Raw genomic sequence first — 27,934 nt, 5'->3', positions numbered from 1 at the left:
AGCAGGTGCAGAGACGAGCAACAAAATTGATATGTGGGATGGAAGGTCTCACTTATCAAGAAAGGTTAGATAAACTGGGTTTATTTAGTCTAGAGAAAAGACGCCTTAGAGGAGATCTAATTAACATGTATAAATACATCCGAGGGCAATATAAAAGCTTGGCGGATGAGCTTTTTTTCCCTAGGCCTTCTCAAGGGACTAGAGGACATGATCTGCTCATGGAGGAAAATTGTTTTAGCCATTTATTTAGGAAAGGGTTCTTTACAGTAAGAGTGATTAGGATGTGGAATGCATTGCCACAGGAAGTAGTTATGGCAAATTCTATACCTACATTTAAAGGGGGCTTAGATGCTTTCCTTGCGTTGAAAGACATCCATGGCTACAATTACTAGGTAATGCTCAATGATGTTGATCCAGGGATTTTATCTGATTGCAATCTGAAGTCGGGAAGGATTTTTTTCCCTTCTGGGGCTAATTGGACCATGCCTTGCAGGCTGGTGTTGTACTTCGTTCTCTGGTTGAACTCGATGGACGTTTGCCTTTCTTCAACCGAAATAACTATGTATCTATGTAAGTAGAATTACTAAGGCAGGGGACACACTAGTCTTTCAGTTTTCTGTGCATGTTTTTCTGTATGCGTTTTCTGCTCACCATGTGTGTTTGTATGCATAAAAACGCATGTGTTTTTTCACAGCAGCTAATGTAATTGATAGAAAAAAATGACAAAATGGGCAGAAATATGATGCAGAATATCAGTTTTTTTTCTGCGCGTGAAAAACACATTAAGTGTGAACTAGTCCATTCATTAACATGAGTTCTCAATTTCTCTGTGCAGAAAATGCACATGAAAACAGACAAGTGTGTCCCCTGCCTAATGCATTTGTTTTCCATCATTTATACTATTTCCTATGTCTTTGAATATACCTTTAGCTATAATGATCCTTCAAAGGCCTCATTCACACTTGGGTGCTTTTTGCCCACGATTCGTGCTTTTCTGATCGCCAGCGATCATCAGCAAAGCACCGCTGCACAAATAATCCTATATTATTACTCACACTGTAGCAATTGCAACGTGTTTGCGATTTCTGACAATTGCAAATGTGCTGCATGTAGCAATTTCCTTGGAGATTGTGTTTCGATCCTCATTCACTGGAATAAGAACCGCAAACTGCAATAAATGAAAAATCGTGGGGCACCGCAATGCAAAATCGGTTTGCGGGGTCGAGTGTGAATGGGGTCTTTTATTCTACAGACTACTATTCTGTACAGTGTGCCATGAGTTCCAGAAAGCAGCACAATTTCATGTCAGACCTTGAAGTTTCTCATTATCTTTCACTTCACTGGCTTGAGAGGAACTCTGTTTCAAAACAGAAATAAAAGGACAACATTGCTGATTCTGCAGTTATCCTCTGATGCATTTTGTGACCTAATTGAAGGCTCTCAGTGGACGACACACACCCTTAGTCAGCTGTCAGAGTGTTGATGTAAAGATGTTCAAGCTCTGTGTTTTGCTGATGTTATGTAATGTAGCTGGTGACTACTTTTTATTGCTTGCATAGGATAATTCATAATGTAAAGGATGCAATTTACCTGTGTGGGGAGAATGCAAAGAATCTTTTGAAATTGCAGACTATGGTGTCTTTGTGAGGCCCCACTAGTATTTAACAACTGACAATGGGCTTGATTCACAAACGAGCGCTGCTTAAACAATTAGCGGATGCTATGCAAGCTCCTTGCAGCATAGCGTGCCTAACCTAGTTACGCGAGTTGCTTCCATGCGCGCTCCTTTAAATACTGACCGCTGCTGTAAAGTATTGCGACCATGATACTTCACTAGCGCTGCCGCTACTATGTTAATTAACATAGGTACTATGCTAATTACATAGTAACTATGTTAATTAACATAGTAGCAGCCGTGCTAGTGAAGTATCATGGTCGTGATACTTTACAACACCGGCCGGTATTTAAAGAAGCGTGCGTTGCTATGGAAGCAACGCGTGTAACTAAGTAAGGCACGCTACGCTGCAAGGAGCGAGCGTAGCATGCATAGCGTCCGCTAATTGGTTTGTGAATCAAGCCCATTGTGCTAAAGTGGATGCAGGCATATCTGGCTAGACCCAAGATGCCTTCACTCCTAGGTTTAAAAACGCTAAGATATGATTTAGGCAGGGTTCACACTAGTCCTATTTGAAAATGCATGTGATATTTTGTGCATGTGTTTTCATGTTTCCAATTTTTCTCTTAGTTTCTTTAATGTGTAATGTGTTTTTGTGCAATTATATTGTATATTGTCTTGTCACTTTACTAACCTTCAGAGGGGCTCACAATCTAATCCATACCATGGTCTATAGGTCTATATCGCGTAGTGTATGCATCATAGTTTAGGGACAGTTTAGGGGGAAGCCAATTAACTTATATGCATGTTTTTGGAATGTGGGAGGAAACTGGAGTGCCAGGAGGAAACCCACACAGACACGGGGAGAACATACAAACTCAGTGCAGATAATGCCCTGGCTGGGATTCAAGCAGGGGACCCAGTGCTGCAAGGCGAGATTGCTAATCACTATGCCACCATACTGCCCACATCATCTTACCATGTACATAAAAAATGTACAGCAGGATGAATTCAGAAGTGTTTCGGGCAATATTATCTGCTCATATTCAGACAAATGTTTCAGAACTCATTGGACGGCACAGTGCAGATGGACAATGACCCAAAGCATACTGCAAAAGCAGCCAAAGAGTTTTTGAAGGGAAAGAAGTGGAATGTTACGCAATGGCCAAGTCAATCAGCTGACCTGAATCTGACTGAGCATGCATTTCACTTGCTGAAGACAAAGCTGAAGGGAAATGCCCCAAAAACAAGCATGAGCTGAAGACAGTTGCAGTAGAAGCCTGGTAGAGCATCACCAGGTATAAAACCCAGCATCTGGTGATGTCTCTGCGTTCCAGGCTTCAGGCTGTAATTGACTGCAAAGGATATGCAACCAAAAGTGAAAGTTTGATTTATGATGATTATTCTGTCCCATTACTTTTGGTCCCTTAACAAGTGGGAGGCACATAGGGAAACTGTTGTAATTCCTACACTGTTCACCTGATTTGGGTGTAAATACCCTCAAATTAAAGCTGACAGTCTGCAGTTAAAGCACATTGTGTTCATTTCATTGCAAATCCATTGTGGTTGTGTACAGAGCCAAAAATGCTAGAATTGTGTCGATGTCCCAATATTTATTGACCTGACTGTATATTGCATCTACAGTTAGGCCAGAAACGCACTAGGAGCATTTTTCTGAGCCCTCTGTGATTTGAAAAGCTTTTGCTAATGTAATGCTATGGGTGTGATACCACTTGAACAATGTGATTTAATAAAAATCCCCCATAGCATTGCATTAGCAAGAGCTTTTTCAAATCACTAGCAATTAGAAATCACTCCTTTCAATTCACACTTTCTTCTAAGTTTTCTCCTAGGAGATATTTTTTCCTCTTCTGTTTAAAATAACTTTTCAGCGCTCTGCAAATGGAAAAATACCAAAAAGTAGACTGTCAAAATTATTCTGAACATTTTCTTGCTTCCTGATGGCTTAAAATTCATTTTAATGATTAGGTATTAAAATATCACCTAAGTGAAAATTTAGGAGAAAAAGTGAATGGCATATGGACCATTATATTTCTTTATAAATATTCCAGTTGCTTGGGTACAATTTTGTAACTTTTGAGTCACACATCTACTTCAAGTACTAGGCAACTGGAGTCAGCAATAGTGTTGACTCTGTTTCTCTCAGGTTTCCTTTAATGGAGTTGCAGATTCTGCAGACACTGTATCTCGCTTTGCTCTCCCTCCCAAACAGCACCCTCAGTCATCCATCTTTTACCCACTGACTATAAACACTCCTAGTAAATCCTCGTTCTCTGCCAATCTCCGAGCTCCCTCCACCAAACCTCCTTCACTCTCAACCACTCACATTACAAAAGGTCCTACAGTACTTGGGACATAGAAGAGGAGACTGGAAAGCTAGTATACATTGAGGATATAATAGGTAAAATATTCCGCCTGCATGGGGGATGTGTATTCTGTCACCAGAATGCATGTCAATAAGGAGATCTGTCCCTGGTGATAGTTCACTAAGATGTGTGTCCGTAAGGAGCAAGTTAAGGAAACACAGATTGCCTTGACTTCACAGTGCATGGAAGCTATAAGTTTCAGAAGATTTGTATGTTTTTCATACTTATATTAACTAAGTGCTACATGATTTCTTGCAAACTTACAAAGGCACATCCATACTTGTTTGTTTAATTATTTTCAGTCCAAATCTGTACAAACATGTATATACTGTACTTTCTCAAGAACTAAATGAAACAATAAGACACAGCAATGAGTAAAGAAGATTTATTAACAAGAAGTTTAAAAAAAAAGCAGATCAATAAAGTTGTTTTTTTCATCCATAGTAAAAGAAATAAGCACATTAGCAAATAAGTAGCTGTTAGAATGAAACACAATGTCCAAAATCTGGGCAAATGAATGTAAACTCAACAGATTTGAATGACCAGATGTACAATATATTGCCAAAAGAATTTGGATGCCTGCCTTTACATACACATGAACTCTAACGACATCCTAATCATAATCCATAGGCTCTAATATGATGTTGACCTAACCTTAGCAGCTATAACAGCTTCAGATGTTCTGGGCAGGCTTTCCACAAGGTTTTGGAGTGTGTTTATGGGAATGTTGACCATTCTTCCAGAAGTGAACTTGTGTGTTCAGGCACTGATGTTGGATGAGAAGTCCGTCCTTGCAGTCTCTGCTCTAAATTATCTGTTTTATGCAGTTGAGGTCAGGGCTCTGTGCAGGTCAGTCAAGTTCTTCCACACCAAACTACTCAGCCATGTCTGTATAGACCTTTCTTTGTGTACTAGTGTGCAGTCATGATGAAACAAGAAGGGGGCACCCTCAAACTGTCAAAAAGTACAACTCTCAAGAAGTAGTTGGGGGCATGAAATCATTCCATGTCTTGGAATTTAGGGGCCAAGCTCAATCCCTGAAAAAACAACCTCACACCACAATTTCCTCTCCACCTGACAACACAGTACAGTCGGGCAACAGCTGTTTCCCCAGCATCCACCAAACCCAGACATCAAATTTCCAGACTGAGATGGGTAGTTGGTCATTTCAGAGAACATGTCTCTACTGCTATAGAGCCCAGTGCTGTGTAATTTAGACCACTGCATAACTATAACTGCAGCACGGTGGTGTAGTGGTTAGCGCTTTCGCCTTGCAGCGCTGTGTCCCCGGTTCGAATTCCAGCCAGGTCAACATCTGCAAGGAGTTTGTATGTTCTCCCCGTGTTTGCGTGGGTTTCCTCTGGGCACTCCGGGTTCCTCCCACATCCCAAAAACATACAGATAAGTTAATTGGCTTCCCCCTAAAAAATTGGCCCTGGACTACAATACATACACTACACGATACATACACATGGGATATATAACTATGGTAGGGACTAGATTGTGAGCTCCTCTGAGGGACAGTTAGTGAAAAGACAATATACTATGTACAGCGCTGCGGAAGATGTCGGCGGTATATAAATTTGCACTGCACTTGGTGATATAAAGCTTGAATGCAGCTGCTTGGCTTTGGAAACCCATTCCATGAACCTTTCTACCTTCTGTCCTTGAGCTTATCTGAAGTCCTAGCAAAGTATGGGGGACTGTGGCTATTGACTTTGCAGAAAGTTGCTGACTTCTGTGTAATGTGATCTCTAGTATGCGCTGCTGCTGACCCCATCATTATGTGGCCTGTAGAGGTATTGGGTGAAAAAACAAGAGGCGTCCGGGAGCCCAATATGGTGTAGTACGTTAGTGGGTATGGACAGATTGAGTAAATACAAATTTTATACTCACAAAGGTAGGTTGCTGTATGAGGCAGCCACTCGTTCGCGCCAGTGGGGAAGCACCGTCCCCACTCGGTCTTTGTTCTTGGTCGCAGCTCCAAAAAGTTAGATTTATCGGAACACTCCGATAGTGATCTTCCCCTGAGATAAGGGGTTGGGTAGAAATATGAAGGAAGTAGGAGGCGCCCGGTAACAAGGAAGTATATATTCACTCTAAAGTAGACACGCCTATCCCTTCCCAAGCTCCCCTATGCCAGCCTATCATACAGGGAGATGACGTCGAGCGGCGAATCACTCGAGATTTCGCCTGCTCTAACAGCCCAGCGTAGATTATATTTAAACCTCCGGCAGCCGCGGCTCGGAAACGGCGCCCGGACACCCAGTAACTATCCGATAAAGGTAAGCACTCCTCTCCCTTATTTAGGAATGGATACAAATAACGCCAGTGTACTCCCCCACACAGGAGAGAGGATTAAGAGTGAGGAAGGGAAGGAGGTTAGAATACCATTGCCATACAACCGAGACTTTGTCCAACCCCTTCCCTGGAGCTTTTTTAGCAAACAAGGTTTCCTAGAGGCTATAGATAATAAATTCAGTGTGGCCTATGGGCATTTCTTGCAGTTTCCCCTTTTTTTATATATATGTGTACATATATTATTTTTTATACTTATAGAGTTAACTAGAAGTTAAGTGCATATAATAACCTCCTGCAAGTATAAGGGACAAAAAAATATGTTTTCTATAAAAGCAATTTTTCCTTAGAGCAATATGGTAGGTATGTATATGGATTTTTAATGTGTATACATATGCTTTTTATATATATATATAGTATCCAGTGGGCCATCACCAGACGGTTTGCCCTCACTCTGGTAGAGGTATAAGTAGTCACCAGTCTACCTGATTTTTATATGCAATTCACTATGCACCTTATTAATAATATTTATTTATTTATTTTTATTATCATGTATTATATTGTTATATTTCATATGGCCCTGTACTGACTGTTCAACCAATTAGGCAATGCTTAATGAATTTATTATATTTTATTATAATTGATATATGATAAAATGTCATGTTTTAACAATTAACTTTCGAACTGCTTGTTTCTGAGCGCTGTTTTTTATGACTTTTAAGGCACTGCTATTGACCTGAGGAAGCGGTTTTTACGGTGAAACGCGTTGTCTTGTGCAAAATAAAATCGTTATATAAAAGAAAACCCCAGTTTGTATACTTACCGAAAGGGGACACCTAGAAGGTATGACCACACCATTTAAATATTGAATGCTGTATTTACTTTAGAGTGAATATATACTTCCTTGTTACCGGGCGCCTCCTACTCTCTTCACATTATGTGGCCTACCACTTTGAGACTGAATTGCTGTTGTTCCCAATTGTTAAATGTTACATATTTACAGTCCATGTATAATGAAGTATATCAATGCCTCATTGTTGTATATAATTGTATTTGTAATGTAAGTGTATTTCTAATTGAATTTGTAGCATGTGACCTTACGTCAAGAGTTTTTGCGTTGTCATTTCTTCATTCGGTTCCATATCACTTCTATATATTACAAACAGAAATAAAGCCTAGTAAAATGTAATCTTTTGCCAAATGAAATGACCTCCTGTAAAGATTGTATCAAGCAGCCATTATGGAACAATCTCCACCCAAGCAGGCTGTACAAGTCTGGGATGAGTAGCGAGTTCTGCACTATTGAGAAGGGAGGGGGATAAGTAGTAAATAACAATAGTTACCAGGCATTGATTTGCAGCATGTCTGATTGCTAATAGGTTATTGACAGACACCAAAGTACAAGTGATCACTTCAGGTGACCTAAACTGAATGTATGTACAGGCCTTAAAGAGGAACATTACTGTATATAACGCATTAAAATAGCTTGTTTTTACAATATTCATTTGAAAATGATTTGGTCAATGTTTGCCTATTGTAAAATCCAGTGGCATAGCTAGGGAGCTTTGGGCCCCACTGCGAGTTTTACATTGGTTCCCTCCAGCACCCTATACATAACAATTCATATGGAGCACCAAAACCTGCCAAGGACCTCTGCAGTGTCAGAGAGGTGCAAAAAGGAAAGGAGAACAGGTTGTTAGTGGTTTACCACTATTCAAAGCACATGTAGCAGTGGGAGTACTGTAAAAACAGCGTAGGAGATTTGGGCGCAGCCAGCATCACCATAGGCTGTAATAGGAATTACGGCTATAGCGGCGCTCAGTGAGTTATTTGGGCATTGTCAGAAGATAGTTACATAGTTATTTGGGTTGAAAAAAGACACATGTCCATCTAGTTCAACCAGAGAACAAAGTACAACACCAGCCCGCACAAATTACTACAAAAGCACTGTAGCAATAGCTGGAAGCCGAATTACATTTTTCCACCACTATCCATGGCGGCCTGGAGGGGGAATAGTAATTAACGATACGATGCCAGGACTTGTGCAGGAGCAGGGTGAGACATTTATCTGCTTTACCCTGTGCCCAAATCTCCCAGTGGCTGTATAATAGGTACACATGTAGCAGTGATCATTACCAGCATAGCACCAAATGGAGAGCTAATATAGCAGTTAGAGGGTCCCAGCCAGACCCCTCAGGTTCAGGGGCAGTCACTCCCTGTGCATCCACCCTCCTATGCCACTGATAAAATATTACCTGATCTTAATTTACATTCTTGCATTAATCAGAGACCCCGGCATCTTTACTGCTGGCAAGGTGAATCATTGACTCTGAACATCACATTATCTCCCAGAGTTCCACGGGGGAGAAGACTCCAGGGTTACATAGTGCTATATATCCTTAGAGTTCCTCTTTAAGCTCCAACATGGACTGAGATGAAAAAACTGACCCATGAATATGCCTATTGAAAAATATGCATGTGGAACTTTTCCAGACACTTAGCAAATTCCACAATAATTCAGTGGAATGTTATGAGAAAACCGGGCATTGTAAAATAGGCACTCATTTAGTCTCATGAATGTTGTTAGACCCTGGAAAACATTCCCTCATTTGCATTTTAAACGATTAAAGAGGTAAATTTCCCTCTGGGATTTATTTTACGTATTTAGCTGAACTGACTGTTTATGTTTATATGGGAGTCTTTAAAGTCTGTTGGGAACAGTTCATTACTTTCATTACATAACTCTTTTCCTTCCTCAGTAAAGTTAAGGAGAGCAATTTATTCTTCCCTCTGCTGCCATTCAAAACTGAATTATGTAACAAAATTTGGCAGTCATCCATCTTGTCCATACTGTGGGTATTCTACACAGATTCACGTGCCTAGGGGCTTAAGAGGGGCAGTCAGGTTCTGGAAACTGTCTTCCCAAAGCATGCCACAACCACATGACTGAGCAGATAGAGGAACACTATCCTGACATTTCTCCGAGTTCTCATTAGCTAAATAATCCTCTTTTGTTATGTCCACAGCAATTCTATCTTTGGTTGCACTAAGATATTAATACCAGTTTTATTAACAGCTACGTTTAACGGTTAGAGGCAGCTATGCTATAATGACATAGCATTACATGTTTATTAAATTGTTTACATAGTATAGAATAACTATAAGATTATGGGTCTCGCTAAGGGACAGTAAAATGATTTTTCTATGCTGTCTACAAGGCTCTGCTAAAAATGTCATCCAATATAATAAAACCGCAGGTGTCCCTGCGTCATCCTGTCCCTGTGTCTGTGTGTTGCGCTACTGCGCATGTGCAGGACGGACAGCCATTGGAACAGGAGGATGTGGGCCAGGGAACCGCGCATGTGCACTGACTGACTGGCGGCAGTGGTGGCATGAAAAGACCTAGAGCCCGTTTTTAAACGGGCTTAGGTCAACTAGTCACTATATAAAAGTATAATAATAATGGGTATCATTATAATAATGCATCCTCATCTTTTCTAGCATTATGTTACCTTCAATCATGTATTGCCCTGTAGAGTTCTCAAACTAGGAGGCAGAGGGCCAGAACTGTAAGAACATGACAACGAGTATGTGCGGACATCTGGTTCCTACACTCCCCCAAAATTGGTTTCTAAAGCAAAAACAAAAACTATAAATTAGCCCCACCAATTTTTAAGCCATACTAAGTACTGCAGAAAATAGATTTCCTTGACCACCTCAGTGTTTAGATGATCTGCAACCTACCAAACAGAATTTTGCCTTTTTAAAACAGGAGTCATTTGTGATTATTCAGGTTGGAGTGAGCATTTGAGGTGTCCCCCCAGTACATCACTGCTGAATATGCCAATCATCCCTTTGTTGCCCCTGATAGCTAAAAACACCTTCAAAACTGCTGGAATGCAATGATGTTTCAGCTTGTTAATATTACAAATCCACACTAATCCAGCATGCATACATGTTTCGGATTGGTTGATCCTTATCAGTGCATGGCATTGATAATTATGGCTCTTTGGGATAGGATTTAAAACACCCAGTTACTAATTGCCCAGTAGGCTCATGGTGAGCCAGTACTCATAGGAGTGTGTAAGGTGCTGAATATTCCGCAGTGATGCACTATGGGGCACCTCAAATGCTCACCAGGGCCGGTTCTAGACTTCTTGCTGCCTGAGGCAAAGTTGTGAGGATGCCGCCCACCAGCCCATAGGTAACCTGGAGGGGGTATCAGCTAAGAAGGGGGAGCAGCGGGCACAGCAGGGGGAGGGGTTTCCGACCCCCTCCTTCGCCTGGGGCTCCCCGTCCGTGCCCCCCTCCAGTTCATTTTGCTACATTTAAATTAGCCAGCAGCTATTACCTACTTCCTTACTTCAGAGGGCAGCAGGAAGTGACACGACGAGCGGTGGAACGCAAATAAGGAAGTAGGTAATTGTTTCCTCGCTCGCTGCTGGTTAATTTAAATGTAGCGAAAATAGCTGGAGGGGAAGCGCAGACCCTTCCTGGCTGCTACCCCCTCCAGCTCAGCAGCCCCCCACCCACGGCCCGGCGGTCCCCCCCCCCCACTTCTGCCGCCTGAGGAACCTGTCTCACCCCGGCCGTCTCATGGAAGGCTTGCCTATAAATCTGTGCACAAAACCTGCCCTATCTACATCTGGGAAGTGGGAACTTGTTTACAGGTATACACCAGTCTGCCCTCTCCAGTACTCTAATGACCTTCGCCTAACTGCCCTGTGCATTTGCCCCTCCAATATGTGCACACAGGATTTCTCAAAAGTCCCACCCTTTGGAACTCTCTTCACCCGCCCTTCAGACTAGCCCCCTCTTTTAACACATTCAAACAAGCCCTCAAAACCCACCTCTTTGAGATGGCCTACCCTCCCCCTACCACACAGAAACTCTACTGAATACTTATTCTACAGCCATACCTAGTGTGTCCATCTACCCTCCCCTGGAGATCTGAAACAGCACTGGAGCAGCAGGTAAACATTGAACTTCTCCACAGCACTACTCTGCAAAAGAGGATGAGCAGGCCACCACGGTCACTAAAGTTACATCAGTTTGAGATTGTTCAATAAATGTTAAATATTAATAAACAATTTGGCCAGTGACTTAGACTGTTGTCGATTTTGGCCCCTTTTGTGATTAAGTTTGACACCCCTGTTCAAGAGTAGAGATGTCGGCGAACGGTTCCCGAACCATTCGCCGGAGAACACCTCACCCTGTACTACTTGCGGGTCGCTATGACCCGTAGTAGTATGGCTGCGCTGGGCCGGCGGTGCGCGTCCTTGATCGCGCGCCTGTTGCCAGGCACTTTCTGCGCATGTGTGTGACATCATGAGTGACGTCATGCTCATGCACAGAGAGTGCCCGGCAACAGGCGCGCGATCAAAGACACGCACTGCCGGCCCAGCGCAGCCGTACTACTATGGGTCATAGCGACCTGGAAGTAGTAGCGGCCCATAGAGATTCGCTGGCGAACGGTACGCCAACATCTCTATTCAAGAGCAAGTTAGAGTAGGAACCAATTTTAAGTAGTAAAACCATGAAGGGGTAAATTGCCCACCACAAAAGATACTGCAGAATTTTGGGGGAAACCAAGATCCTCCACACTGACAACTCTCAAGTTGCTTTTATTGCTCTCAGTATTCAAGACAGCTGTAAGCATGTGTTTTGAGTGCAGAGAGTTAATGATTGTTTACAAAGGGTCTACAGGGTTTTCCTATGTTTACTGCTATGCAAAACTTAAGAGGACTAATAGTGCACCTCAAATACTGTATACTACAATCCAAATGTAGTAACTGTAGAAGAGAATAGTCATCTAGTCATATGCAAATTCTTAGTTTTCTTGCATATCAGGACATCACGTCACCCCCTACTTTTGGGTAAGACCGTATGCTGGAGCTGCAGGACCCAAATTTACTGATGCCTGAATTTGCCACACATGTTGGGCATAACAGGAGTACCATCCAGCAATGTGTGACATGATAGCATGCAGGAAGTGGAACATCAAATAACATGCCAAAAGAGTTAGTGGATCGGACAGGAGCAAGTCAGAGCGTACCAACTGTCATATTTGCTGAACAGCTCATCAGGACCCATTTGCAATGGCAAGTTACATCCAAAACTGCTTTACACCAACAATGGTTGCATCATTACAGATCTAGGGGTGCTTCAGCATGGCCTGAATCAGACAAATGTGTATTTTCAAAGTGCGCATGAATCGAGCATCAAGGTTATCCTACAAAAAACATTTGCTTCCTTCTGCTAAGACTATGTTTCTCAAGTCAGAGGATTGGTATTTCCAGCAGGACGATGCTCCATGCCACACAGCCATGGGAAGGTCTGGATGTAGAGTTACCAATTTAAGAGTCATTCTTGGCCACCCCAAGGTTTGATCCATAATGAAAACCTTTGGAAAGGCGGATGGTCACAAACAATCAAGCAAAGCTGAGCTATTTTATATTTAAAGCAAAGCTGTTCAGTTCAGTATTTGCACCTATAAACCTGAGGAACTTATTATTTTAGCAGTGGTCTTGTATTTTATTTTCTAGAGCTGTTTACAGGTAACTTCCTGCTATGGGGTCCAAGTTTATGCTTTAACAGCAAAGTCCAGTACTGGAACCTCCATGGCTGTTGTTTGTTATAATATTGTTATTAAAGTATCTTCTACATTTATACAAACGTATAGTTCAAATGATAGGCCTGCTTTAACAAACCACAGAAGTTGAAATTACTCACCACCCCCAAATTCAAGAAATAATATCAACTGATTCAGAGCAAGTGAGCAAAAGTATGTGCAGTAAATGTATATTTCAGCCCAATTTATTGCTTTGCACAGAATGATACTTGCTACTGCATAGCCAGAGCTAAAGTTTGCAGCTACTTAGAGAACCTTGATGACATGTTACAACTGGAAGCAGGCTCATGTAACCTTCAAATATATGATTTACATGAGCAAACACAGACACAAAACACTATCCATTATGGTCTGATCTTGCAGGAAAGGCTTGGATTATAAACAGAGACCCAGCAATTTTATGTAATCCATTGCCACTGAGGAGGTATAATTATCTGTAATCATGCTTATTATATAATGGGAGTCTTTTTCATGGTTGAAAATGATTTAGTTTTCTTATAAAACAGCTTGTAAAACGTGTAGCCATAGAATTCTCACTTTGTTTGAATTCTTCTAGGTTACATTGAATAGACTTTAAATTGACTGGAATTTGTATACACCTTTATATACATTTCACTGGTACATTCATTTGTATATTACACCTTGTAAATGGAAATGTTGATAGAAAAAATTAAATTGGCATTGCAATGTAGACAGCATAGCAGCAGAAAGAACTATACTATATATATATATTTCAATACTAAATTGTGCCCTAATAAAATTTGAGAAGCTTTTACCACTACCTTACGTGTGAGTCTCACTCCTATGATGTAGGAATATCAGTATCTTACTTTATTTGTTAGACTTAGCCAAACCATAAGATGTACAGATATATGTCTACAGGGGCCTCCTACCCTTTCCCATGATTTAATAGCTTTTAATAACTTTTTATAAATGGAGGAACTTTGGTCCACTTGTCTTTACCATATTTTTTCCCTTTTGGGGCTAATTGGACCATGCCTTGTAAGGGTTTTTCCCCTTCCTCTGGATCAACAGGGTGAGGGAGCAGGCTGGTGAGGGAGCAGGCTGGTGTTGTACTTTGTTTTCTGGTTGAACTCGATGGACGTATGTCTTTTTTCAACCCAAATAACTAACTAACTAAGTAACTAACTGACTAACATTGCTTCAGACAGTTCATTGAGGTTAGCATTTGTTTATACATGACTCTCTAAGATCCTGCCTTAGCATTTTAATTGGGTTGAGGCCTGGACATTAAGCCATTGCAACAACTTTAGCCATTCTGATGTAGATTTGCTATTGTGCTTGGGATTAGAGAGCCTGTATCAGAAGGACAGAAGGAGGGGAGCAGATGTTCCCCCAAAACCACAGGCCTACCTTGTAAGGAATGAAGTATGGCAAAAGGTCAGTGTACATATGCACCCCCTAAATAACAATTCGGCTATCCAAAAAATGACCTTACAAAAATTGTAGCCAGGCAGCAGAATGCAGAATATCCCCCAGATTATAACTAGGCAGCATAATAACTAATTGATGCAGGCACCCCCCCACGCACAAATATCACCTTCTTCCTTCAGTTACAGCTGCCCACGACAGACCCCTCATCATAAACCTCCAATAGAACACTTCCCCCAGAACAGACCTCCAGCTACAGACTGCCCACCCACCGATGACAGACATGATCCCCAGTTATGACACTCATGACAGATTGTATAAAGAACCCCCCCCCCAGTAACAGACAGACCCTTCTTGTTCGGTCTTCAACCTCCAGTTAGTACAAACAAGTTGCCCGAAATTAACTTTAGTTTGCTATTATTTTTTACAAGCTAGATTCTGAAAAAAAATATGGTAAAGATAAGATGAAAAAACATTTCTTGGCAGAGAACTCAGAAGGAATTGTAACTAGTGTAGGCGTATGACGGAATAGATGCTCTCAAATTTGGCACAGGATATTAACAATAATCACAATAACAGATAATATCTACACAAACTACTATCTCCAGTCCTAACACTAAACTCTCTCTCCAATCCTAACAATGACCTTCATCCTCTTCCAAGCGTCCAATGCATGCGGATTCGCACATGGTATGCAAGTGGATGGGCCTGTTTCCACTGTTGCGTTGGTGATGTGCGTTTTTTTCAGCGGTGAAAAAACGCACAAAAGAGCCAACGATTTCGCCTGAGAGTGGAATGCATGCGAATCGCATGCAATGTATTTAATAGGGAAATCGCATGCGTTTTCCCCATGCGTTTTTTGCCGCGAATTCGCATGCGAATTCGCATAGGTACGATGTAAATTCACACAGGCAGTGACATGGTTAAAATCGCATATACCCTCACCTATGCGAATTTGCATGCGAATTCGCGGCAAAAAACGCATGTGGAATCGCATCCGCATGCGATTTCATCAGCGGTGGAATCCAGGCGAATCTGCACCGCAATAGTGGAAACGAGCCCTAACATTTACCTTCCTCTCCACGCCTAATACTAACCTCTCTCTCCACTACCTTATCGGCTAACTGGTCCAGCCATTATCTGAGTATAGCTACAATGTAGCCAAACTCATTACTGTTTCCTTTGCCCATCCCACTGCTGAGTTCAGTTACAGTATAACCAAACTCATAATTAATTTGCTTGGCATTCCTCATGCCAGTATTCATGCCAAAAAGAATTACCCCGCACCTCTATAGCCGCAAATTTGCATTGTGGTCTATGAAGGTGCAGAACTAGTCTATGACAAGCGTCCATATGCCAAAAGCTCTTGCTAGTGTGGTTCTATATGACTGCCATGTTTTCTTCACACGAAACTTCAGGTGATTCAGACAACACTATTCTTCTTAAAAAGCCGTTGCTTTAAAAAAAAATTCAGGCTGAGTTTCATGATTTATGGAATACAGCTTTAATACTGGGTGAATTAATGCACTACAAAATGAGATGATTACGTGTAGAAATTATTTGAATAACAATGATAAATCTTTCTAAAGCAAGCAATTATTCTTGTTAATTTGCTGCAGATTACAAGGTAGAGATTGTCAGAAATATATTACTAGTGGCAATTCAACTTGTATTATGTAACTTTCATTAGCTCATATTTAAATACTCAGCATATGGCAAAACCTAGTAGGAAAAGTATAGCTAGTCTACGTTAAAACCCTATTTTGGGAGGTAGGTGGCTAGCCTTTATTATACTAGGCTATCATTATATAGGGATGTCAGTTGGGAGGCATATCAATAGAAAGTACGGGAAGGGAAGAAGTACAGGATTCCAGCACTCCAAGGTACTGCAGCAGGAGACTGGACTCATCGTCTGTGGAGATATTCTGACTGTAAGGAATCTGGTCCCTTTAAATGGTGTGCTCAAGCTGAGTGCAAGTAGCAAATGTTTTGTAGAGAGGAGAGGCAGGGCTGGCACTGCGATTAGGGATATATTATTAGCAAATACGTTTAAAAATTTACAGTCAGTAGATGCAGATAAAGGCTATAGCGGGCTAAGTGGGCGCCAGGTCAGAATCCCCCTGCGGACGTCCGCTTCGCGTCGCTGGCGCTTGTTCAATGCAATGGAGAGCGAAACGGACGTCCGCAGGAGGATTCTGACCTGGCGTGAAACGGGCATCCGGCCATCCGCAGAGGGATTCTAACCTCGCACCCACTTAGTCCACTATAGCCTTTATCTGCATCTGGTGACTGTAAGTGTTTTAGTGCCAGTCCTGCCTCTCCTCCTCTCTATATATCAATAGAAAGGCTTGTACAGGGGGCAGAACCTTGTTCCCAGCCAAACTCTGCTGCTACATGGGCTATGTCATTGTGATAACCATGTGACCTAAGGGAGTGTAGTTCCAACTGCCTACAAGGATAAGGAATGCACAGGAGTACATCTGTCATAGACTGGACCGGATTTTTGTAAAGGCCACAAAGGCTGCAGCACAAGGGGACACCTGAACATGAAAGAGGCATTGTAACATATGAAAGAAAAGGCTGAAAATGGGAGCAACACATAAAAAAGGGAGTCTGATGACCGAAGTAGCTGTTCATGAGCAAGAGGGGCTACAGTACATGGATGTTACACATGGAAGAGGGGGCTGCACAAGGAGCTCTGTTGTACATGAAAGGGGACCCATAACATAGTTGGCCTAGGGGCATAAAAAGTATAAATCCGGCATTGGTTATAGAAGAGTTTAGGGGCATCTAATAATCTGTGCTGCAGGCATTTTTTTTAATATTCCTTTAGCATAAAGTGCATTCATTTCAAGTGACCTTTAACTTTCCTTAATTACATGGAACCTTAACTGAGAGGAATATGGATGTGTCCTTTTAAACAATACCAGTTGCTTGTTAGTCCCGCCGTTCTCTTTGGCTGCAGTAGTGGCTGAATCACACACCTGAAACTAGCATGCAGCCAATTTCAGTCTGACTTCAGACAGAGCACCTGATCTGCATGCTGGTTGAGGGACTGTGGCTAAAAGTATTAAAGACACAGGATCAGCAGGAGAGTCAGGCAACTGGTATTATTTTAAAAGGAAAAATCCATATCCTTCTCAGTTTAGGTTCCCTTTAAGATTTATAGGGGTGTATGCAGTAAATTGCATTAAGCAGAATTATGTGTGTAGTGCATTGCATGTAATGTAATGTATTGCATTCTGCTCTACTCATTGTACTGGTAGACTTTACGCATGTTATTCTGTTCAACACAGTTTATTGCTCACACCGCATAGTGAACAAGGCCTGGGATTGGTAGTGACCATTGCAGACTTTTAAGGCGCATACACATGCCTGATTTATTCAAACGACGGGTAATCAGACCCACACACGGGGCGGTCGTTCTAGCGACTGTTTCCCCGTGTGTGCAGTCTGTCAGCAGGCTGATAAGGCTGGTTTTGACAGATCCACCGACCGGATCAGTCAAATCCAGCTTCATCAGCCTGCCGACAGACTGCACACACGGGAAAACTGTTGGCAGAACGGCCGTCCCGCTGGCTGGTCTGACGACCCGTCATTTGCAGGAATCCGGCGTGTGTATGCGCCTTTAGTTGTAGCAATTTTTTCAGATGGTATTAACTTGGGTGCCACTTAAACTCATTTACTTATATGAAATTGAAGGATTATGTGGACATTAGTTATTTATTTGGAAGAGATCATTGTAAGATAAACTGGGATTAATTCCTTTATCAGGTGTCACCTTTGTATTCATTGTATGAGGATGATAGTTGATACCTCCCGTTATTTAGTAAGCTGGGGTGAGCTGTAGGGTTCCCTCCATGTGTATATAAGCAGTTATGTTAGAACACCTCATTTATTTGAATACTTGACTGAGAACAGAGTCATCTCACAATTAATTAAAAAGTTTTAACACTGTATGAAACTGCAGAAGTTGCTTACTTCCAAGTTCCAAACTAAGCAATTACCTGTAGGCCACAAAACCACTTTTTTATTTTGGCACGCTAGTACAACATGCTGACATTAGCACATCTGAGATATTTGATGGTCCCAGACCCACAGAATGTACTTGTAACGATTGTGGAACTATTTCCGTGGTCAGCGCACAAAATGCGCGCTGACACTGCGGAAATCCTCCACAAACGTATCATTAAACAGAACCCAGCTATTGTGCTATGCACCTGTAGAGGGAAATTCCTAACGGCAGATGGGGCTGTGGAGTGCAGACAAACACAACCTCTGCCCTGCCACAGATGCCAGATGGGAATTGCACGAGTTGAAGCAATGCAGGGCAAGATAGCCCTTAAGCTCAACACACACCATACAATCTTGGTTGTACAGATTTACCAAATCTATGTAGTATAAGGGCCAACAGATTGAAAATACCTTGAATGATTGATTGGATAATCTCTTATACTACATGAAAGTGGTAAGATTGAACAACCAAGATTGTATGGTGTGTGTTCAGCCTTAGAGAGAGAGAGCACAGAGACAGAATGTATGTTTGTCCACCAATCTAGTCGCCACCCAGCGATGGTGAACATACAACAGCGGAAACGAAGTGGGAACGCAATCGCAAGAGTGGCGATTGCCAATAGTGACACAAGACCGAGTTAGACAAAGCACAAGTGTAGCAAGAAAGACATAGCAAATAACAATGATCAGAACGTCAAAGAAAATAACAAACGCTAGCTAAACGCGAACTCCGCACTCATTCGCAACAGCAAACGCGTTAAAGACACGATCACCGCGCGTTAGGCGCCCAGTGATAAGCGTGCCACCCTAACTAACCAATGTAACACAAACACGAAATAGAGAACACGAACGCTTGCTAAACGGTTACCTCACCGAGCCTATAGCAAGCGTTCGTACTAGACAAGACAGACAGAAAGAGTAGCGAGCAGCAACCGCAGCTCTGGCCTACACTCCCAGACAGAGCACAGAAGGAATCACCGCCACTACCGCTAGAGCGGATGCGATCCAGACAGACAAACAGATGGAGCAACCAGTAGCAACCGCTGCTCTGGCTTGCACCCCTACAGACAGAACGATTTCCTGTCGACCGCCGCCGGCGACAAGACAATCGCAACAGATAGACAGTTACAAGGCAAAACAGATAATACAACCTGACAATGCTAGAAGGGATGCCTAGTGCAGTCCGAAGGAATTACTCTAAGATAATCTTAGCAAACAATAGCAAAGGCTGATACTCCAGGTGAGTTAGCAGGAACAAACCATCATGACCAGCAGGGAATTCTGGGAAGAAATGGTTTTTATATTGCAAGCCATCAGAGGAAGCAGCTAAGCAATTTGCATGACAAGTGGATGCAAATTCCTCCCCAGAACAGCAACTCTGCAGCTTGCAGAGTGGAGACAGGTCTCTTTTCCAGGGACCTGCCACACTCAGATTTACAAAATGGTCAAACAGCTGTCTGCCTGTGCAGACAGCAGAGCAGATCATTACAGTACTTCAGAGTGTGACCAGAACAGAGGGCTTTCCTATATTGGCTATCTGAATGTGAGTGTGGGTCTCTCTACTAATATACAACACCTTCACACCCAGTTGGGTCACTTTTCTTTGTCTTTTCTGAGGTTTCCTCACCCCAGGTCTAATCTCAATGCTTATTTTGGGTAAGTATGTCAGAAAGTTTGTGAGTCAGAGAATCAGTATGACAGCTAAGCAAATTACTTTTTTTTTTTTTTAGAAAAGTGTACAATAATGGCAACCTCCATTCATTCCCTTACAATAGTTGTCTTTAATACGTATGCTTTTTATACACAGTCTGCAGTTAACAATTAAGGTAGGGTCTGTAGGTTCGTTCTTAACCTGATTCCTTTCTTAAGTCCGAACACTGTGCCATCTCTGTACCCTGGGCCTTCAGTGTCCCCATTGTGCCACCGCTGCCCCCTTCCCAACTAACCCACCCCTTCCCCCACCCCCCCCCGTCTCCGTCTGTCCTCCTGTTCCATCAGTGTCCATCTCTGTGCCATCTCTGCCTCCACTGTGCCCCTTTGCCTTCATTGTGTACCCTGTACCCTCTGCCCCATCTCCCTTTTTGGCCTCGTTCTGTCCCCCTTTGTGCCATCTTCTTTCCTAGTGATGATCATAGATCATAGTGTGTTCATTTCACTTACACAAAATTTTATATTTTAAAATGTAATTATGATTTTGAAATTGGATTGATTTCACATAATCCACACAAACTTACAGAGGGTTCCAGTGCTGGATCACAGGTTTGCTCTAAAATATTGGAAATGTGTATGCAGAACTCGGAGCTCGCTATATAGTGTAGTGTACCGCAGCAAAATGTCACTTTACCGAGTTTAGAAAAAAAATGTGACTTTTTTAAAAATATTTTTCTAGAAAACTACAAGGACTTTTTGTACATTTTTTAACTTATTCCCTTTTTCGGGCAGTTTGTATTGGTGGGATGTTTGTAAATCGGAGGATCATAAGTCAAGGGCCACCAGTTTTCAGAAGAAATCTATTTGTTAAAGTGAATATAAGACTGACATAAGGAAGTTGGTCAGACCATCTGCCATTACGGCCTTGTTTACAGGGCCGGCGCTACCATAGAGGCAAAGGAGGCAATTTCCCCAGGGCCTCAGAGCCTGTAGGGGCCCCCAAGGTGTCTCCCCATCTTAACTCTTGCTCCCCGGGGGCCTCTGCAGAGTTTTTGGCAGAGTAGCGTATCACCTGTGCTGGCAGGCAGGTGAGACACTATACTGCCAAAGACTCTGCAGGGGCCCCAGGAAGCACAGTTAAGCTAGGAGAGAATGGGAGGGAGGGTCAGCAGCCTTCTCATGGGCCCAGGATGGAATTTTTGCTGCAACAAAGGGCCCCTAAATCCGCTTTTTGTTTGGGGGGTGTTTGTTGGGGGCCCCCCAGACTAGTTTTGCCCTGGGGCCCCATTGTCACTAGAACCGGCCCTGCTTGTTTATCAACTGCACCCATCCCCCCCCCCCACACACACACACACACAATAGATGGATAGTGACATTGTGTTGTGGCACTGGACTTCACCATCCCATTCTGGATGCATTCTGGATGCATTGAGAGTGGGTGAGTAGCAGATAATGAGATTGAGGAGAACATTGGGGGCACCAGGTTAATTGTACTAACGTTTTAAGTGTCGGCTGAATAGAGTACTGGTTAAGGGCTCTGCCTTTGACATGGGAGACCAGGGTTCGAATCCTGGCTAGGTCAAGTACCTATTCAGTAAGGAGTTCAAGGCAAGACTCCCTAACACTGCAGGGTGGCCTCCTGAGCGCGTCCCAGTGGCTGCAGCTCTTGAGCGCTTTGAGTCCGACAGGAGAAAAGCGCTATATAAATGTTCGGATTATTATTATTATTATTATAGATATCTTTTCAGCCTTTAAGCTTCAGCGTTTTCTTTCTGACCCCAGCTTCAGTATCTAGCAAGTCACTGACCTGGATTTAGAATGCATATTGACAGTGCAGTCTTATAGGTTAAACAGGCTGCATGCCTGTTCAAGGCCAGGGATCAAACATGGAACTACTATTCCGTGTCCTCCTCTCTCTGTCTTCATTAGTCTCTTTCTGGTCCAGCTCTATCCTGTATGTACTGTACCTACAAATGGTGCCTCATGTACAAATGGAACTCTAGGGGCTTGATTCACAAAGCGGTGCTAACTGTTAGCACGCCTTTGAAAACCCCCTTACCACGTCTAAACAAGCTTTTCGCGCGCAAAAATTTATGCGCGTAAAATTTTACGCGCGTACTGCACAGAGCGCAGGGAAGTGGCCATTAAAGCCTATGGGACTTAGCGCGCGTAAAACTTTGCGCGTGTAAAAACTTTGCGCGCGCAAAGTTAGCGTGCGATCTGATTGAGAAATCCGGTGCTAACCTACTTAGCACCCTGGTTAGCGCGTCTAAAAGACTTTAGACGTGCTAAGTAGGTTAGCACCGCTTTGTGAATCAAGCCCTAGATCTTTTAGGATTTAGAATGAAGAGTGCTGAAATGTAATTCCATTAGAAACCAATAACCATAGGGCACTGTACACTAATGAATATGACTTGCTTGACCAATAAGAAAGTGGAGTGGGTGGAGCTAAAGATAAAAATTTAGTTTTTAATTGGTAATACATATTACTCGAGCTGGCATAATAACTTTTCTATAAATATCCTGAGTTCAGGTTCACTTTAAAGTGTAACTGTCGGGCATAAAATCAAAAATCAATTCTTTATTTTTATCTGGTAAACAAGTAATAAGGATGCTAACCAGGCAATCTAAAAGTTAAAAATCACTCTTATTTTTCTTCTCCATAAAACATCATTCCCCAGTTTCCCTTGCTCTTATTTGGTACATCTGCTGCCGCACAAAGGAATTTGCAGGGCATACTGGATTTTCTTTTTATCTTCTTTACTTTCCCCTCAGACTTAACTAATGCAGCCTGATTGGCTGAAGCCTTTCCCTCCTGTTTTCCTCTCCCACACCTTTGATCCTCTCTGATTGGCCAATATTTCTAAATGCACCTTTTAATAAAGACCCTGGTGGGAGTGTCAGAAGACCGGGAGAGGGGCGGGCAATGATACACAGACAGAGTAAGTAAGGAAATGATGTCAGGATTGGCTTCAAGATAGACACAGACAAAATGGAAAATTGTAAGAATGATTTTCTCTTTGTTTACTATGGAAAAATCACTAAAATCATATGTTACATAGGTAGAGCAAGTATTTTTTTTACTGGTATGTTGTTTTTTTCTGAGATAGAATGGATGACAGCTCCTCTTTAACTACTTTACCACCAGCAGATAGAGTATCTACAGCCCTATGTTTACACAAATATAAACAAATAATAAACACTTGGTTCTGTTTCTATTTTTAGAACACACTAACTCTGTATCTCCATCTTGTGTCCAAAAAGTAAAACTACATCCAAATACCCTATTATACACCTTCCCATAGAAAAATGAAATACATTTTCATTATTTTTAAAAACCCTTGGAGGTCAAGTGGTTAAGCCAGAGACTGGAGGATCACAGGCTCCTCAGATTAGGGCACGTCAGACTTCTGTTATGATGCATATTTATCTGATATAATATATACTGTATGTAAAATGTGAGTTTATACAGACGTCTCTAGAGCTAACAGCTAGCTGAACATTTACGTGGATATATCATAATCACAAAAGTTTCTATCCTTTGCTTCCTTCCTCTTAAATGAAGCGGAGCCTCATCTAGGAGTTATAGCTAGAAAGGGAGGAAGCAAAGTGACAGAAAACTATTACAATCTAATATCTTGCCATAGCTCAGCTTGTCAGATTATGATTGCTTAGCGAGTGCTGTTGTCTTTTCCCTGTCGTTATAGGAGCCAGATGGGGCAGCCATAGAAGGTGAAAACAAATCCAAGGGGAAATGTCCAGAATCTCTATGAAAATTTCCACAAGGCAGAGAACACAATGGAGTAACCCTGACCTTGGTGAGGCGCCAGAAGTCTTATAACACTGGCCATTGTGTGGAAGCAGCTGACTCCTGCACAGGAAACAATCATTGTTGATAGTAAATGGTAGTCAGCCCTAGACAGGCCTCATCATCTACCTAGCAAGAGCAGCACTGGCTCCAGTGTATATTAATAACCTTTCTGGCAGCAGTAAAGTATTTCTGAAATTGGTGAAAGGGAAATGCGAAGGAAAAAAAATATTTTAGTCCTTATTAGGGCTTTATGCTTTTCTTCCGAGGACATTTTTCAACTGTAGAGGCTACATGAAAGGAGAGTAAAAATGTGTATTGTTGAGTAGTCCCTTTATGTCAGAAGGTTTATTTACTCATGCAAGTGCTACAGATAAGAATGTTATGCATTTTATGAATTAAATTACCTGGTGACAGTTTATCCCTACTATTTAAAGTGAATTTTGAGTTTGTTTCAAACTGCGTTAGCTTGTATTTCTAATGCGCATGGAATACACAATGTTCATTTAAATAAATAAAAATGAAAAAAAAACATGTACCAACTTACTGGTATGGGGCAGGAAATAGCAGGACACTGTTGAAACCTTTCCCAACATTTGGTTGGTTTATTGATGAGCCTGATTTACTAACTTTCTCCTGAACTACAGGACATTGAAGAATAGTGGAAACTATATGTGATCCTAGAAACATGGCCTGGAGAAGTTTTTTTTATTTTATTTTCATTTGCCCTTAAAAAGGCAACTGTTTCCATCCATGCAGGGGAGTAACAAGAACCACAACTCCCCTGGGCCCATTCCACTATTGTGGGGGCTATTGTTTCGCCCCTGCATCCTGTGTCATATAGTACAAGAGCGTGGTCTGCCATAGTGGCTGGATAATGTACAGATCCGCCTTTGACATGGGAGACAAGGGTTGGAATTCTGGCTAGGAATCGGTACCTAATCAGTATGAAGTCCTTGGGCAAAACTTCCTAACACTGCAGGGTGGCTTCTTGAGTGCGTCCTTAGTGGCTGCAGCTCTTGAGCACTTTGAGGCCAACAGGAGAAAAGAGATATACAAATATTAGGATTATTTTTATTATAAAAGAACAGTTACCAATTGTGTGATTGCAGTAGGCACTCCTGAACTAAAATCTTTTTCATAAATCCCATCTGTCTTAGATATTTTTCTCTTCTAGTGGGTTTATCATGCACATTCCTGCTAGAGATGGCCCAAAACTCCAATTTTTGGTTCGCAAACCGCGAACGCGAACTTCTGAAAAAGTTTGCGAACATGCGAACTTTCGAGAACCGCATAGACTTCAATGGGGAGGCAAACTTTAAAAACTAGAAACATTTATGCTGGCCACAAAAGTGATGGAAAAGTTGTTTCTAACACCTGGAGGGGGGCATGTTGGAGTGGGATACACGCCAAAAGTCCCAGGGAAAAATCTGGATTTGACGCACAGCAGCGTTTCAAGGGCAGAAATCACATTTTATTGCTAAATTGGAGGCCTAAAGTGCTTTAAAACATCTTGCATGTGTATACATCAATCAGGGAGTGTAATTAGAGTACTGCTTCACACTGACAGACCAAACTCACTGTGTAACGCACCGCAAACAGCTGTTTGTGTAGTGATGGCCGTGCTGGACTGGTGCACACCATGGCCAGAGTGTAGGTGATAGCGGTTTTCAAGCCCATATGGTCGGGCTGAGGTAGCTGAATGACAGAACAACAGTGACTGAGTGTCCAGCAGATCGAATTTGGTCTGTCCACAATGAAGCAAAGACCTTATTGTCTATCTTATTGGGTCAGGTGTGCCCCCCAACCCCAACACACTCATATAGCCGGCGGTCATTGTTTCATTGTGATACGCAAGCCCCTTCACCGTGGCAAGGTAACGATCACAAAGGGGAATTGACAAATGTACATGCCCTTTGTTTTGTTGTTGCAGCTGCAGTGCAGCCAGAAAAATTGGGCATGTATGTACACGCACCAGAAAAATTATTATGGCGGCCGCTGTTAGCAGGGGCCTTAAAAATTCAGGAATCTGCCTGGAGTCCTGGACCCTGTTGGTAGTGGCGGAGAAGGCAGTCAAGTGGCCTGCAGGCAGAGATCCTGTGTGGGTAGCAACTTAGTCTTGGGGCAGGCAGCTAGTCACACGGCATGCAGACAGAGATGCTGTGTGTGGGGACTGACTTAGTCTTCGGGCGGGCAGTAACCCTCTCGGATCCATGCCTCATTCATTTTGATAAAGGTGAGGTACTGAACACTTTTGTGACTTAGGCGACTTCTCTTTGTTATAAACTGTTATAAATCACCTTTTCCTCCGGCACCAGCTAACTCATTGGCGAGAGTTGCACACACGACTCATCACAGCAAGCAGGAGATAGACTTTCTCAGGCTTCTTCAAAGTTTGATGGAGTTTATTAAGTACACAGCTATACCGATACAGTATGTCATATCCTAGCAAAGCAAAGTTCCATGTTGCGTTACAGCGGCGTGATTATCTTCCTGCTGAGGGTAATCAGGTCTTTTTATATCTACTCTGTTACATCTAGACTAACTATGTACAGCATACATTATATCAGATTACATAAAGAAGGAAATTATTAGGTGTTCCAGTCAGCAGATAGAAGAGCATGAAAGTAGGATTCAGAGTGAGCTCCGTCAGCCCCTCCGGCCCTTTAATACCGACTAGGAAAGAGTTAAATGTGACCTCATCTTAGCCATCCCCCAGACCCGACTATTGGCTTAGACCCCTTGTGGTGTCCTAATACACACCTACTCGATTAATATTTAATGACCACTTTTCACTTACTTACAAGAATGTGGCATTTTGTAAATATGGCCTATGTTGATTGTTCTCGTAGTCCATTTGTCTGGGGCAGTGTAGGCCTGTGGCCTTCCTTCAGAAACATGTTCTCAGTGAGGATTTAGTGAGGAAGCCTGCTGGCTCAATTACACAGAGTGCACAGCTGCCATTCAAAAGATCCCTCCTAAGGCCAAACCGGTGGCTGAAGGAAAAGTTTTTTAAACATGAAGTCTAATGACACATTCATGGTACATTTTCATAATTGTTCCGATAGAGTTGATCTTTCAAGGGGAACATATTGTGTGAGCGGAGATCCCATACGGATCAAGTCATCCAGGTTTGACTACGTTATCCCTCAAATTGTTAGGAGAACTCTAAAGTTCAAAGCTCCACAGGAAGTACCCATCCTGAGGGATAACACGCCATGGGACAAGTGGGTACAGGTTTTGACACAAGATCACACTTTGTTAAAACGGTTAAACAAACAGAACACTAAATTAGAGGTGATATTTCATCATGATCAAGGTGATCTTAAAGAGGTTGAACACAAATATAATCAGGTGAGTTCCAGTCTGACCTGGTGGAAACGGTTTCTGGCGATATTCCAGGGACATTTGGACTGGGCCTCTGCAATTCAGAATTGCAGAGGCCGGAAAAGGTGATTTATAACAGTTTATAACACTCTTCTCAGTGACAATGCCTCCAGCTGCGCAGAAGGTCCTTTATGACAGGACGCTTGAGGCAGGGCAAGACAAAAGTTGGATAGCAAATTTTGACAGCTCTGGCCACAGGTCAAGCCTGTGCACCCAGTAGTCCAGGGGTTCATCGCTGCTCAGAGTGTCTACATCCACACTTAAGGCCAGGTAGTCGGCTACCTGCCGGTCCAGGCGTTGGTGGAGGGTGGATCCAGAAGCGCTAAGTGAGGAGTTGGACTAAAGAATGTCAACATGTCTGACATCACTATGAGATCGCTAGAGCATCCTGTCCTTGCCTGCGTGGACATGGGAGAAGGCTTACTGGCAGTGGTACCTTTATTGCGTTGTGCTGTGACATCACCCTTAAATGCACTGTAAAGCATAATTGCCATCTTGTTCTGCATGTGCAGCATCCTTTCTGCCTTCAGGTAAGTTGGTAACATGTCCGCCACTTTGTGCCTATACCGAGGGTCTAGTAGCGTGGCCACCCAGTACAGCTCATTCCCCTTGAGTTTTTTTATACGGGGGTCCCTCAACAGGCTGGACAGCATGAAAGATGCCATCTGCACAAAGTTGGATCCAGACATACTATCCAACTTTTCTTGTTCTACCTCAGTGATGTCAGGTAAGTACTCCTCCTCCCCCCAGCC

General features: G+C 42.5%; 1 long non-coding RNA gene across 1 annotated transcript in view; it reads left to right on the top strand.

The window, feature by feature from the left end:
* LOC137570771 (uncharacterized) overlaps window positions 1-24,226 on the top strand; it is a 133,974-nt gene extending 109,748 nt beyond the window's left edge. Inside the window, exons 2-3 of the long non-coding RNA XR_011031175.1 lie at window positions 7,023-7,143; window positions 23,695-24,226. This is a non-coding gene — a long non-coding RNA (uncharacterized lncRNA). The remainder of the gene's footprint in view (window positions 1-7,022; window positions 7,144-23,694) is intronic.
* The last annotated feature ends 3,708 nt before the right edge of the window (window positions 24,227-27,934 follow it).

The sequence above is a fragment of the Hyperolius riggenbachi genome, chromosome 4 (assembly GCF_040937935.1).
Source record: "Hyperolius riggenbachi isolate aHypRig1 chromosome 4, aHypRig1.pri, whole genome shotgun sequence".
NCBI lineage: Eukaryota > Metazoa > Chordata > Amphibia > Anura > Hyperoliidae > Hyperolius > Hyperolius riggenbachi.
The sequence above is the reverse complement of the archived record's forward strand: the minus strand, read 5'-3'. Positions and strand labels throughout refer to the sequence as shown.